Genomic DNA, 15,305 nt, shown 5'->3' with positions numbered 1-15,305 from the left:
GGGACGCGAACTGCGGTCGACTACGTGGGAGTCCAGCGACATAGCCATTACACTAACTGCTGGTTCCCTTATTTATTTATTTATTTTTTTTGAGAGAGAGATTTTTGATATAGAGCATGTGTGCTCACCAGAGACAAAGAGATACAAAGACAGAAAGCAAAAAAATCACTCCCAGCCAATCCTTTCTCCTCCATCCTTCTCCAGGATTCTGAGCATGCACACACATGTGGCCAGTGTGAGTTTTAAGCTGCTGGGTCCAGTACTTGAACCATGGTCAGCTATGTGGGAGTCCAACAATGTAACCACTATGTCATCTGGTGGTCCCTAAATTGTCTTCCTTTTTTATGGAGACGTTTTTGCCACAGGGCGTGTGTGCTCGCCAGAAAGACAGAGAGAGACAGAGAGATAGAAAACAAAAAATCACCCTCCGGGGGGATGGCCACACCGCAATCCCTTCTCCACAATCCCTTCTCCTCCATTCTCCTCTTGGGATCTTGGGCACGCACGCGTGCACATGCGCCCTGCATGAGTTTAAGCCACCAGGTCTGGGACTCGAACCGCGATATACTACATGGGAGTCCAGTGACATAGCCATTATACTAACTACTGGTCCCCCTAAATTGTCTTCTTTAAACCACTGTGTTTAGGAGAGAGAAAGGGGTGAGGCATCTCTTTTTTGTTGCATATCCTAATTTAGGTTCACCTGGAGAAACTGGAACGATAAGAATCAGCTAATTTTACCACCGAATCAAGTAGCAGAATCCTCTGTAAATCATGGGCAGAGGTGGGTGGAGAAAACAGGGTCAAAGTCCTAAACCTAAGGCATTAGATTTTTTTTAAAAGAGAGATTTTTGCTATAGGGTGTGTGCACTCACCAGACAGACAGGCAGAGAGAGACAGAGAGACAGAGGGTGAGAAATCACACCTAGGGGGATGACCATGCCACAATCCCTTCTCCATTCTCTCCAGATTTAGGGCACGCACGCACACGCACATGCACACGGTGTGAGTTTGAGCTGCCAGGTCCAGGACTCGAACTGTTGTCAACTGCGTGGGAGTCCAGTGATGTAACCATTATGGCATCTGCTGATCCCCCTAAGGCATTAGATTCTAATGCTACTCTTATGAACGTGGGGTTATGCCTGTATCTATCCTTCCAGCCATCCCTACGCCATTAGCACCGCACATTTCACCACCAAAAACACTTCTTTAGCAGTTCTTAGTTTAAGTATCCTCAGGCCAGCGAGTGGCTTGGTAGTTAAGGCAACTGGATCCTACATGGCTGACTGCACAATTTGTCTCAGACTTGGTGGTTTGAAAAACATGCCAGGGCACCAGCAGATGGCGAAATGGTTATGTCGCTGGACTCCCATATAGTCAACGACAATTCAGTTCCTGGACTTGGAAGCTTAAATCTCTCCCTTCTCTGCCCCTGCTATTCCCACCCTCTACTCACTGGCTCCTCATCCAGAAAAAAATTAAAACGTGCGTCCAACTGGCTGGAAACAATCTATGCCCCACTGCCCTGCTCCCTTACTCTGTACTTTATTCTAGGGTCTATTGCTTCTTTTTTAGAAATTTTTTATTTGCCAGAGGGTGTGTGCTTTCACTGGGGAGGAGGGAAGAGAAAGAGGGAGGGACAGAAAATACTCCCCAGTGGGGTGTGGCCATGGCACAATCCCTTCTCCTCCATTCCTCCCTCCTATCAGTATTTTGGGCACAGGTGTACACATGCATGATTTGCTTTTCAAGCCACCGGTGCTGGGATTTGAACTACAATCAGCCCTGTGGGATCTAGTTCCCAATGCACTGTGTTTAACCCCTGTTCAACAGGGCCAGTCCCAGGGCCTATCTTTTCACACTACCAGTGCGATTGGGAAATGTTGCTTAACACAAATACACACACCAATGCACACACACAAATACACACACACAAATGCACACACAATTACACATGCAAACACAAACACACACACAAATGCACACACAAATACACAAAGGCACACACACAAATACACAAATGCCCACATGAGCGCACAAAAAGTTCATCCCGTCTGGCCGGCTCACAAGATCACCTCTTTTCCCTCCCTGCTCAGGAGTTGGATTTAGGTATTCCTTGGCTTAAGCCTCTGTAGTAGCCTTTGGCTAGCCTGGCTCATCACTGTTGTCACCATGTCTGGGCCCTTGGCGACCTGGCCCTTCCATTTCAGCCCAGCATCTATCTGCTTGCCCCCAAACCTCTCAGCTCCTCACATCCAGCCACTTCAGTCTCTGAATAGACCCTGCTTAGCCAGGCTTTGCTCGCTCACTTTGCTGTCTCTGCCTCCCTAGCCTCCCCTCTAACTCTGTCCAGCAGAAGCCACCTCACCTCTGCTAGGAAGCCCTCCCTGACTTCTCAGGCTAGGCAAAGAGCTCCTGCAACCCTCTCTGGACTGTCTACCCTTAAAACTCACCTTCTGTTTGTAAGCTTTACTTGTCCGTCTTTCTTGGCAGATGGAGTTCTCGGCAGGCAGGAACACTCCCAGCACCATTCTTCCCCTAGAGTTGGGCACACAGGAGGCCGCCTTTGATGCCTGTTTGTTAAATGACTGGAAGGCCCATTGCTCACCTAGCAAGGTAAAATCTGACTAAAAGACAGTTTGGAGCAGGGGAGCTGGGGGAGCTAGAGGTGAAGTAATGGTTACGAGACTGGATCCACCTGGCCGACTGCATGGTTCTAGTCCTGGACCTGGCGGCTTGAAAAACACGTTGAGTGTGTATGTATGTTCCCAAAATCCCAAGAGGAGCATGAAGGACAAGGGATTGCAGTGTGACCGTTCCCCCCCCCCTTCCCGAGGGGGATGATTTCTCTGTCTCTGTCCCTTTCTGGTAAGTGCATGCACCCTATGGTAAAAATACAAACAAACAAAAAGAACAGTCTAGAAGAGACAAGGACAGGGAAGGGAGGGCCGAGATGCATGCAGTCGAAGGGCGCAGGGGAAGAGGCTCTTTTGTGTAGGTCTGTGGTCAGTCAAGACACTCCCAGGCTTTAAGCCCTTAGCTTTGGTCCACGCCAATGGGCCAGACTTCTCTCCTTCTTCCTTTCTCTCTGCAACAAGTGTGACTCCGCCCTGCTCCAGCTCCAGCAGCCCCACATTGAGTTTTGACTATGCCTGCCAGCATGGGATGGGCTGGGCAACGGAGTGGGTATTGAAGGGGGGTTAGCCCTGTGCCACGCCTCAGTTTCCCAGAGAAGGCCCTGATATCTTTGGTGGCCACAGAGGACGTTCCTTTTAGCTGAGAGGGGCAGAGCAATCCAGGGCTTCTGATGTCTGTCAGGAGACATCATCGCTCTGACCCTGTTCCGAACCTGCCCATCATTTTTATTTTCCAAAGAATTCTTTTATTTAACTTTATGAATCCACTTATTTATTTTAATTTGACCAGAGAAGGACAGAACAAGAGACAGAGAGAAAGAAAGTGAGAAAGCAAGCTTCTAGGTCCAGAATTCGAACTGAAGGGCTTCTGATGTCTGTCAGGAGACATCATCGCTCTGACCCTGTTCCGAACCTGCCCATCATTTTTATTTTCCAAAGAATTCTTTTATTTAACTTTATGAATCCACTTATTTATTTTAATTTGACCAGAGAAGGACAGAACAAGAGACAGAGAGAAAGAAAGTGAGAAAGCAAGCCTCTAGGTCCAGAATTCGAACTGAGGTTGACCGTGTGGGAGTCCAGTGCCCTTAACCACCACACCACCTGCCGGCCCTGTGAACCCGCCCATCTTAAGGAAGTTGTGCCCTCACTGGAGGAGAGTCTGCCTCAGTCAGGATGGGCCTGGTCAAAGTGTGGTACCATCTGTGGAACGGGAGTGAAGACCACAGCGATGCGGTGTGTTTTTCCTGTCTCTCATGGCATGCCCGTTACGAGTTAGCAGAATGACTCTAATCATTCTAGTTGCTCCAGGGCTCAGGCTGATAAAACAGTCACCGCCACAAGCCAGTTCTTACAAGAGGGCTACGGGGTCCATCAGGTAGCATGGTGGTTAAGGTGCTAGACTCACATGTGGTCAACCATGGCTCAAGTCCCAGACACAGGAGCTTGAAAATGATGCCAGGCGCATGTGCGTGCATGCCCAAAGTCCTGACAGGAGAAAAGAAAAGAAGGGATTGAGGCATGGCCATCCCCCATGGGGAGTGATTTCTCACTTTCCTCTCTCTGTCTCTCTCCAGGGAGTACATGTGCCCTATGGCAAAAGAAAACTTTAAAAAAAGAAAAGAAGAAGACAGCAGCTACGGACGGTCCTGCAGTGGCGAGCAAGTGACCTGAACTAGAAGGACTCCCTTCACGGCTACTCAGAGCTCACTGGCTGAACTAGTGACATGGCCCCATGAGCCACATGGGGGCCTGGAAGAACACTCCAAGCCGAAGCTGGGGAATTAGAAATCCTTAAAACACAGCATGGGTGACTATACAGCAGGTGAGAAAAGGGAAGTCTGAAACAGGACAAAAACGGGAAAACGGAGACTTTCAGAGAATTGGGCAAACCTTATTTTCCTAGAGATGCAACAGCCTTGAAGAGAACATTGCAATTGGCTGTGACTATAGAGGAGGGGGGTCCTCACTGGGGACCCCAGAGTTCATACCCCTTCCCCAGAAGCCTTACTTCTGAGCCAGCCTAAACCAAACCAGCTGTTAAGGACCTAGAATCTATCCCTGGTAAATACTGCCACTATTGACCTGTCTTTCCCTTTCACTTGTATATCACTTTTTCTTTTTTCTAGGTTTTTGCCATGGAGTTTGTGTGCTTGCCAGAGAGAAATGGAGAGAGAAAGAAATGGAGAAAGTAAGAAATCACCCCTTACCCAGAGAGTATGGCCATACTGCAATTCCTCCTCCTACATTCTCCTCTTGGGATTTTGGGCATGCATGCATACGCACCCAGCATGATTTTCAAGCTGTCAGGTCTGGGACCCGAACTGCAGTCCACCACGTAGGAGTCCAGTGCTTTAACCGCCATGCCACCTGCTGGCTTCTGTATCTAATCATATCTAATATGACATTGGACTTTATTTTCTGATGGGATCCTCCCAACATTTTGTGCTCATGTGACCTTTCTCCCTGATGGCAAGCTCCTGGAATTCAGAGCCAGTCTCAGCTCTTTCTCTGTCCTCACTGCACGGGGCTGAGTACTCACTCCACACGTACTGGGTCCTCATAATGTACTCTTCCCTCAGAAGATAAAAACCGACACAGAGGAATGCAAAGGAAAGGGTTAATAATGAGAAAGATGGGGCCAGCAGTTGTCATGGTGGTTATGGGTGCTGGGTTCCCACAGGGCCAATCACGGTTCAAGTCCTGGACGTGGCAGCTTTCTCTTTCTCTCTCTCTCTCTTTCTCTCTATCCCTCTCTGGTCAAATTAAAATAAATAAAGTTAAATAAAATAATTCTTTAAAAATAAAAGGAATGAGAAAGATATGGTCCCTCACCTCTGTCCATCATGGTGTGTAAGAACTGTTTAAATTGGCTCAAATAATCTTTGGATAGACAACACAACGTTGTCTATTTCTTTTGTGATAATGTTATCAGCTGCTTAAGTGATGGCGTCACAGAGGGGAATCTAACCTGGACTGGTACTTCATCTTGTGTCCTCTGTCTCTGCATTGGTCAATATGGAGGTTTAGTCTCGTGTGGCTATTAAACATGTAAACTGTGGCTGCTAAGACTGAGAAACTGAAACTCTTCTTTCAGTGTAAGATATACATCAGATTTCAATCATATGAAAAAAAGAACGTGAAATATCATGTTACTAATGTTACTACTGATTATGTTTTGAAATGACAGTATTTCAGATACATTGCACTAAGTTAATTTCAGGCCTAGCTGTAGCGGTTCACAGATAGTGTCACCACTTACGAGGCTGGAAACCACATGGGAGGCCTGGGTTTGATTCCTAGGTCAACCTGAACACTTCAGGGGAGGCCATCCAGGCCTGTAATCCTAGCTAATAGGGAGGCTGAGGCAGGAGGATTGCCATAGTGCCAGGCCCTATCTAATAGGTATCAAATACCTATCAGTCATTCTTCCTTTCCCTCTCATCAAGGAAAATAATGATAAGAATAATCATGAAAAGAATTTCTCTGTCCCTTTTTATGTCTTAAAAATAAGACTACTGGGACCAGCAAGTAGCGTAATGGCTATGTGACTAGACTCCCATGTAGTCGACCGCGGTTCGCATCCCGGACCTGGTGGCTTAAAACTCACACCGGGCGTGTGTGCGTGCGTGCCCAAGATCCCGAGAGGAGAATGGAGAAGGGATTGCGGCATGGCCATCCCCCCCCCGGGGGGGGTGATTTCTCACTTTCTGTCTCTCTGTCTTTGTCTGTCTGGGAAAAGCATGCATCCTATAACAAAAATCCCTTCCTCCCACAAAAATGGCTTCTAGAAAATGAAAGATTACATGTGTGGCTTGTGGTTCTACTGAGCATCATGGCTCCAGAAAGCCCAGGGCAAGATTTGAGTAAAACCACCTGCTTTCAAGTCTTCACTTACAACATTGCAAATTATAAGTTGGATCAAACCTGACTTTGGAAAAGTTCTCGTGAGGATGGCATTTGAAGTTTGGAGCGTTTGTTTTTTTGTTTCTCTTTATTCACCTTCCTGCTTTTTTCCCAAACCTATGACTAAAAAACCAAACTAAAGGCATCTTATTTACTCCACAAACTGATCTCCAAATCTTAACGAAGCAGTGAGTGCTACTCTGCATTCTAGACGCACACACACCCCTACAGGGACCAACACTGTCCCCTGTGTAAACTGACATGCCTGATTGCTAGATTAAGCAACGGAAATTAATTATTACAGTAATTACTCGGCCACTACATATTTGATGCTAGGCCTGACATAGCCGTCCTGGGAGCCACCGTCAGCTTCCTGAATCTGTATCAACAGGGCAGCTCATGCCAACGCATGCAAGACTGATAAGCCTTTCTTACACCGCACTTTGCCAAACTGAGCCAGGTGCACTGATTTTGGTCTGGAGAGGGCTGTACACCTTGCTACAGAAAAAATAAAAAACAAAACACCCCCTCCAAAATGGACCTAGCTTCTGGCACCTAGCTCTCCAGGCCTGAAAGAAAATTAGGACCTCCTGTTTTCTTTTATAAAAAGAATTATTTAATTTTTAATGTATTGTTGTTAATAAATTATAAATAAAATTAATGGATATTTTAATAAATATTAAATATTATTAATAAATTTCTCATTTTAAAAAGAATTATCTTATTCACCTTTATTTACTTATTTATTTTAATTTGACCAGAGAGGGACAGAATGAGAGAGAGAGAGGAAGAGTGAGAAAACAAGCTTCCAGGTCCAGGACTCCCAACTGTGGCCAGCCATGTGGGAGTTTAGAACCTTTAACTATCATGCCACCTGCTGGCCCCAGAATCTCTCTCTCTTTTTTTTTAAAGAGAGATTTTTGCTATAGAGTACATGTGCTTGCACATGAGAGAGAGAAAGACAGAAAGCAAGAAATCACCCCCAGGGGGATGGCCATGCCACAATCCCTTCTCCATTCTCCTTTTGGGGTTTGGGGCACACACACACGTGCCCAGCATAAGTTTTAAGCCACCAGGTCTGGGACTTGAACTGTGCTCAACTATGTGGGAGTCCAGTGATGTAACCATTATGCCATCTGCTGGTCCCAAACCTTCTATTTTCAAGATGGCCATTCAAGATGGCCATTGACTCCTACAACGTGGGCAATGACAGAAACCAAAAGGTAACTGCTGGGACAGGTTCATACCAAAGCCACTGTTGCTGAAGGAATCCATGTCACCTGGTAATTCTAAAGTTGGGGGAACACATGCTAAGATGCAAGTGGCCTGTGGGCAGTCCCATCTGATTCCACTTTTTTTTTTTTCTTTTAACTTGTTATACGGTGTGTGAACTCACCAGAGAGCAACAGAGAGAGAAAGGAAAGTGAAAAAGCACCTCCCAGGGGCATGGTCACACTACAGTCCCTTCTCTTCCATTCTCCTCTTGGGATTCTGGCACACACACATGCCAGCATGTTTCTCAAACCACTGATTGGAACTGCTCAGCTGGCCACGTGGGACCCAGCAGCCCCAACCTCCACGCCGCTCGCCCAACTCATGTGATTCCTTCTAAGCCATCATGTTTCGTTTTCTCCTGTCACCACATCCTGTCACCCATCTCCTTACCCTCCCCCCCATTGCCTGCCTTCTTCCTTGAGACTGCATCCGTTCAGAGAGAGGAAGACATCTCTTTTAGTGAACATATTCAGGTCAAGACCAAATATCTGAAAAGGCAGTTCTGCACTGAGGGCCTTGTCTACCAAGAAGATAAGAAGTCCCTCCTGCTGGTCACTCACCTCCTGTTTCTTTATGCGGCTGAAGCTGGTTCAGACAGTTTCAGGAGTGGATTTACAGGATGAAAAGCATCTTAGCCACTTGTTCTTTTTGCACCTTGGGTAGGCTTTGAGCTCAGTGACGGGGGGTGTCTGCACAACTTTCTACACTTTTATTTTTCCCGTAAGTCACCCACTTAGATCATCGTTTTAGGATATCTGAGGTCCCCAGATAATTCTGCCTGACACAATCTCATTGTTCCTTCTTTAAAACTGTCAGTTCAACTCAGAAAACTATCAGGCCACATGTCAGAGGGTATTAAAGGCAGTGACTTTGCTAAAAGCCAAACAAACAGCTCCAATGTGCCCGGATGTCTGAGCATCAGGGCTAATTCCTAGAGTTTTCCTGTGTAGGTCAAGGCCAGAATTTCTCCAAAGCAATGAGTCCTGCAAGCAAATACACAAGCCTAAAAGTTACAAATCGCCCTCCAGGTGATTCCTGTTTGTCTTATAAAGCACCATCATCTTTTAATAGAGAGAAATTAATAATGACAATAATAATTATAGCTGTGGCACTGGCTTTTTATTTCCAGGTACTAAGTCAAGCTTTTTGGAATATTATTTTATCCATTCCTTATGTTAATTCAAAATACATGATTAAGCAGCTCTGACCTTAACAAAGTCCTCCCTCACATTGCTCCCTGGTCCCATTCCACAGCCGTGGAAATATTCGAGGCTGACTCTTCGTGCCTGTGCCACATCCCCTCTGCCCCACTCTGACCTCAGCCGTGGTGAGGATATTCCACTCCCAGTCTCCAGTGTCCTCTGATTGGGGAGGGATGCAGTGGCCTCATCCCACCAGTAAGTACAGCCCAAGAGGGCAGGGGAGTTTCCCTGGAAGGATGGAGATGAGGGGTGGGAGATGCCAGGCCTTTTATGCTCAGACACGTCTCTCTCTTCCTCTTTTTTTGACAGTCTTTATTTTGCCTCCATTTTTATTTATTTATTTTTTATGTATTTACACTTATCATTTCTACTGTTGTATCTTCAGATCTTTCCATTTCTGCCATAGAGTGCCGCTGTTTCATACGTATTAAGAGGGGATATACGATGTGTATCTTTCAAAGTCTGGCTCATGTTGCTTAACATTAAGTCTTCCATATTCATCTAGTTTGAATCAAACAATAGGGCCTCTTGTTTCTTATGGCTGAACAATATTCCATGTATGTATATGCCGCAGTTATTCAATCTAGCCATCAGTTTTTGGACACTCCGGTTGACTCCTGACAGACATTTCTTTATTTTTTCTATTTGCCAGAGGGCATGTACACTTGCCACAGAGAGAGACAGAGAGGTAGAAGTAGAGAGAGAGAGAGAGGGAGAAAGCACTCCCCAATGGGATGTGGTCATGCTGTAATCTCTTCTCCATTTTTCCATCCTGCCAGGATCTTGGGCAAGCACACACATGCATCTGGAGGGTTTTCTACGTCACGGGGGCTGGGATTCAAACCCCTTGATCAGCCATGTGGGATCTGGTGCTCTCAAGCACTAGGCTAAGGGACCAGCCTGAAAGAGACACTTCTGAGGCATGTTCGGTGCAGTTCCTCCAACATCCCTCTCCAGGGGGGGGTGGGGGGTGGGGGGGGTAGACCCACATCCCGGCAGTGCTTAATTATGGCCTTCATGGCTTTTTCCTCCTTCTCTGTCTCTTCCTCTCCCTGCTGCTTTTCTTCTGCTCCCTGGATCACCTCCTAAATAAACCACCTGCATGCATATCCCCGTCTCTGGCTCTTTAGGAGAACTCAAACTGAACTGTTATTTTTTTTTCTTTTTTGGAGAGGTTTTTGCTATAGGGCACGTGCGCTCTCCAGACAGACAGAGAGAGACAGAGAGACAAAAAATGAGAAATCACCCCCCAGGGAGGATGGCCACGCCGCAATCCCTTCTCCTCCACTCTCCTCTCGGGGTCTTGGGCACGCACGCACACGTGCCCAGCGTGATTTTAAGCCACCGGGTCAGCGACTCAAACTGCGGTCGACTACGTGGGAGTCCAGCGACATAGCCATTATGCTAACTGCTGGTCCCTCAAACTGAATTATTAAACCCATTTACAGATTCAGACATTGAGGCAAATTGCCTTGAAGTCTCATAGCCATGGGTAACAGAGCCAGAACCCACACTAGGGTTGTCAGACCCTAGAGCCCGTGGACCCAACAGCTGTGTGACACTGTCCCCACCACCAAATGCTATAGCACTCCCGATAGAACCAGAATTTAGACTGAAGAGCTGCTGACCTTGATGGTACTTTACTAGCAAGCCCTCCATTTGGATACAGTTCAATTGGTTAGAAAGTTCTGATCGCCCCAGTTACCCAGCAGTGGTAGCACAACGCTCAGCAGTGCTGGAGCCTGTATGGACGATGGGGGTTCAATTCCTGGCTTGCTCTGTACATACTAGGTGTCCACGTGTGTCCATGATCCTAACTGGCTGGAGAATGCTACAGAGGAAGGAGTATGGCATGAGACCCTATTGAAGGTGACTCTCCCCCTCTATAATAAACTTTAAAAGAAATAAGAAAGTTCTAGGTCTGACTCTGTAACCTGGTGATTAAGGCAGTCAGATCCCACATGGCTAATCATGAGGTCTAAGTCCCAGAGGCTTAGGAAACATGCCAGGCACATGTGCATGCATGCCCAAAATCCTGAAAGGAGGGAGAGCTGGAGGAGAAGGGATTGTGGTGTGACCATTTCTCATGAAGGGTGCGTGCTTCCTCCTTCCACTGTCTCTCTGTTTCTCTTTAGTGAGCACATGCACCTGCTAGGGGGAAAAATGTTCTGATTGACATTTAGTCCATATCAATATCCATGAAACTTTGTTCATGAATTTTTTGCTCAACAGCAAACATGCATTCATCAGTGTCTAGTGGCTGTGCTGGGTGCTGGGGCACGGCTCTCACAGGGGGCTGTGGTTTCTTTGCTCACAGAGCTTCCTGTCTAGGACCAGTGGACCATGTGGGGTGCAAGCTTGCAGGGTGCTGTGGGGACATGGAGTGATCACCTTTCCCAGCCAAGATGTCGTCCGCAGGAACCAGTGGTAGGCTGCTCCTCCAGCCACACGTGTCTGTAGGGAGTGACTGCAGCTATTGCATACCCGAGTGCTCTGGACTTCAAGCCTATCAGCTCACCTTTCCCCTGGGGTGGTCGAGTGAGAAACCAATGTACAGTGCATGTCCAAAAGGAGAGAAGAGATCTAGGAAGGCTGGGGACACCAAGACTGAATCTTTACCTGTCCCCAAGGTCAGTCTTCTGAAGAGCTGCAGGACTTTTCCTGCTGCAGAGTCATTCAAGCCCTGCCCCTTCCCCATCCCTCCACCAAGGATCCTAGGATCCTGAATAGGTTTTAGGGAGCCAGAAACAATATTATACTCCATTTTCCCTTGTGTTGCAACTGATACATGAGATAGCAATTTACATGGCCAATTAGTGGGTAGAAGTCTTTGAAGTCTGCCATATATTTTTTTAAAAATAGGCTTGTGAACTGCTAGACTCATCTTCTTTCTTAGATTTCAGAGGGTCCCATAGCAAAGCAGCATATTGTCTGGCAATTAGGTTGCCAGGGCGGGCTAGAATGGCTCAAAGGCAGCCACAGAGACCCAGAAATGTGACCTATTTTTACACGGCTTTCCCAGCAACATGAATGGAGCTCAGAGTTTGGTTTCTTTCCCTCTGATCTATTAAGTTCTCATTTGGATTTTCCTTTTTTTAAAGTAATACTTTGGAAAATAGAATTCCAGATGTTTGTTCCTGGCAGTTTTGAAAAGGCAAACCTTGGATTTTGGGGGAATGAGGCTATAATCTTGAACTGCCCAGTTTCCATGGCTAATCCCTCCTCCTCCCCCTACCCTGATTCTTGACTGATACTAAATCCACAGACTGTATCTCTCCCACTACGATCAGCAAAGGGTAGAATTTGACTTTAACCTCAGAAAGTCCTATCTGCCCATTCATCCATCCATTCATCCATTTATCTACCTACCCCCACTCCATCCAATCTCATTTAATGTAGTCAGTAATTACTAAGCATCACTACATGCCGGGAACCACGTTAGCTGCTTTGCTGAGTCCTTGAGATACTATGTCAAATAAGAAAGTCCCAGAACTTCTCTCACAAGTTTACAGACTAGCAGGGAACCGATGTGAAGACTTATCACTTGAGATAGGTGTCCCTAAGGAGAGGAAAAGATGCCATGCAAGTCTATAGCAGAAGTGACCTAGCCTAGCCTGAGCTCCTTGAGGAGAGGACTTTCAAGTCAAGAGATGGGGTACCATCTATCGATGGTAAGTGTCAGCAGAGAAGGAAAATGCGGGGAGGGTGAGAGATGTCAGACAGAAGAGTCTGCCTAGGGTTTTGAGCAAAACACTCCATTTGAGAGGCCATATACAGACCAGCATAGCCAAAAGGCAAGAACAAAGGGGAGGAGCAGAGGGAGCCAGGAGGGCTGGAGGGGGAAGTTGTGACTCCTTAGTGCAAGATTTGGGAGGAAAATGGGAAGTCCAGCAGAGAGGGAAGCATGTGATGATAGAGTAATTTGTGTTCACAAAGGATTGTGCCACTGCCTGCTGTTTGAAGGGCAGACCTCAGAGGAGAGGGTAAACTGAGGGATGGGAGGTAGGAGGGAAGGTGCAGAGAGGGCCGTTAGGAGGCCAGTGCATTGCCTAGGAAGAGGTGACCATGGCAGGGACTGGAAAGGTTACAGTGCTGATGAAAGGGAGCAGAAAGGCTCAAAGTGCATTTTGGAGAGACTCACCAGGACTCCTTGGTGCTCCGTGGCTGCCAGTGGAGCCCTCTAGACATGCACTGCAGCTCAGAGGTGAGCCAGACCCTTAGCATCCTCCCCCTCAGACCCATGGCTGCACCGGGGTCTGCAAAGTTAGAGAGAGATGACTGTTTTACCTTCTACCTGTCTCCCTCGCTTCTGTTTCTTGGGAGATTGTGGTGTGTAGGCCATGGCACTGTTCTCTAAGTGCCTATGGTAGATCAAGTCACAAGGAGAGTAAAAACTTTTCTTCCTCTCCACACTGTAGCACTTATCAGTCTACTTAGCGGTTGTTTCCAATCGCCATGTAATCTCAGGAAAGTTGAGAATCACATGCATTCTCACCTTCATCCTATTGTTATTCCATATCAGCCTTCAGGCCAGTTGAGAGGCTCTACAAGCTAAGAAAGGGAAAGGTGGGAGCAGCTAGTTCCCCAGAGCCTAATATAAGAAGATGAGAAACTGACCATTGGTACAGTTCTTGAATACAAGAACCACCATCAACGCACCAAGGAGTGCATGCATTGGCTTAGCTCTCTTATGTACAATACACTCTCTCCTCTTCTTGCCTAGTCAACATGTTTATAGCCATTCTCCTGTTCTGTGCTCATGGCAGACATCACTAATCAATTACTGAATACTCTCAGCAATGCATCAGGCTCTTCAGTTGACCAAAGTTGGTATCGAGCATGAAACCTATTTACCATTACTGTTCTTGATTCTTTGATCGAAATAGTCAACCTGGAAAGATTCTCCGAGTGAACATTTGCTTGAGGACCCCAGATTTTAAGTAGATAAAACTTCTGGTTATCTTCAGAAGGTGGATGTCAATTCTCTTGAAGGTGTTCAAGGTTCTTGATACCCACATCACATTCCAGTGCACATCCTATCTTGGCTTATCCTGACAACAAATTCCTTTTTACATTTACCTAAACTCTCTCTGCTTATCAGAGAAAAAAGAAGACGAAAAACGAGAGAATGACAGAATTACAAGGATGCACAAACTTGCTGTTAAGATCTTCTAAAGCTCTACAGTTTCCTGTTGTTTGGGAGCCCTTGCCCTAGGGTTTTTCTGTGCCCAAGAGAAGCGAGAACACATTTTAGCATCGGCAAAAAACAAACACCCTGGACTTTGTGCGTATCTTGCTCAGTGATTAGGCTTCAGCCCATCTCAGTCACAAGACAGAGTCATTCTGTAGCTTCTCAGTGAGGTTAAATCATTTGACTACCTAGTCTTCACATCCCCTTGCTCCAGAGCAAGCAGAGGAGAGAGGTTAGAGTCAGAGGAGAGGAGAGAAGAAAACTGAAGAAGAGCCATTTCCTAAGTCATGCACCGAATCAGAATTGTATGTGTGGCGTGTGGCTGCCTGACCTAGGCCTCCTAGAAGTAGACTTTCCTGCCCAATCCCAATTCCTCCCAGACATTTCTCCACTCCAGCCTCACCGAGACACGACTTTGAGTGGATTTGACTCCTCTGTACACTAGGGGGCGCAAGCAGGCTTGTTATGAGCTTGGTCCTAAGAAATTCTCATCAGCAAAGAAAAGGCGAAGACTGCTGGGAGCCACTGTCTGAAAAGTGCCGAGAGCGGAAGGGGTTTTGGAATGAGGTCTAAAAAAGGAGGACATCTTTCTTAATCGCGTGAAGCTGTCTTGAAGTTTTATTTTCAGGGCACACCTAGTCCCCAGGAACTGGGAATGAAGAGAAGGTTACCTAAGGTGGCTGGGCCTGCTCTTCAGCTGGGGCTGGCAGCTGTTCAGTCGCCGGGGTGAGTCAACACCTGGGAAATGGCATCCAATGGCGGCTCTTCCAAGCTGGCTGGAACTTTGTACCGTTACACTGAGGCCACTGTTTGACCCATTCCCTGGCCGGGAAGGCAGGAGCTGATCACGTCTCTGGGTGGTACCTCTCCTTGGAACTGACCCCATGGAAGAGGCTCAGAGGGCTCTTTCCAAACTTCAGTGCTGGTGTCGGGGAAATGGGGTAGGGCTCTCTGCCTTCCCCTCCACTCCTCTCTTCCAGAACCTCCCACAGAGCCTTGTTGTCCAAAGCTAAGGAGCTACGGATGGTGACCACAGTTTCCCAGCCTGTCAAGGGGAAATGAGCAGAGGAAATCAGCCCAGGGTTTTTATTGCCA

General features: G+C 47.0%; 1 long non-coding RNA gene across 2 annotated transcripts in view; it reads left to right on the top strand.

Annotated features, from left to right (window-relative positions):
- The window catches only part of LOC106735906 (uncharacterized), a 4,392-nt gene extending 1,807 nt beyond the window's left edge, over positions 1-2,585 (top strand). For both annotated transcript variants that reach the window (XR_001371086.1, XR_001371085.1), the window contains exon 3: positions 2,494-2,585. This is a non-coding gene — a long non-coding RNA (uncharacterized LOC106735906). The remainder of the gene's footprint in view (positions 1-2,493) is intronic.
- The last annotated feature ends 12,720 nt before the right edge of the window (positions 2,586-15,305 follow it).

This window comes from Tupaia chinensis, unplaced genomic scaffold (genome assembly GCF_000334495.1).
Source record: "Tupaia chinensis unplaced genomic scaffold, TupChi_1.0 Scaffold000568_1, whole genome shotgun sequence".
NCBI lineage: Eukaryota > Metazoa > Chordata > Mammalia > Scandentia > Tupaiidae > Tupaia > Tupaia belangeri.
The sequence above is the reverse complement of the archived record's forward strand: the minus strand, read 5'-3'. Positions and strand labels throughout refer to the sequence as shown.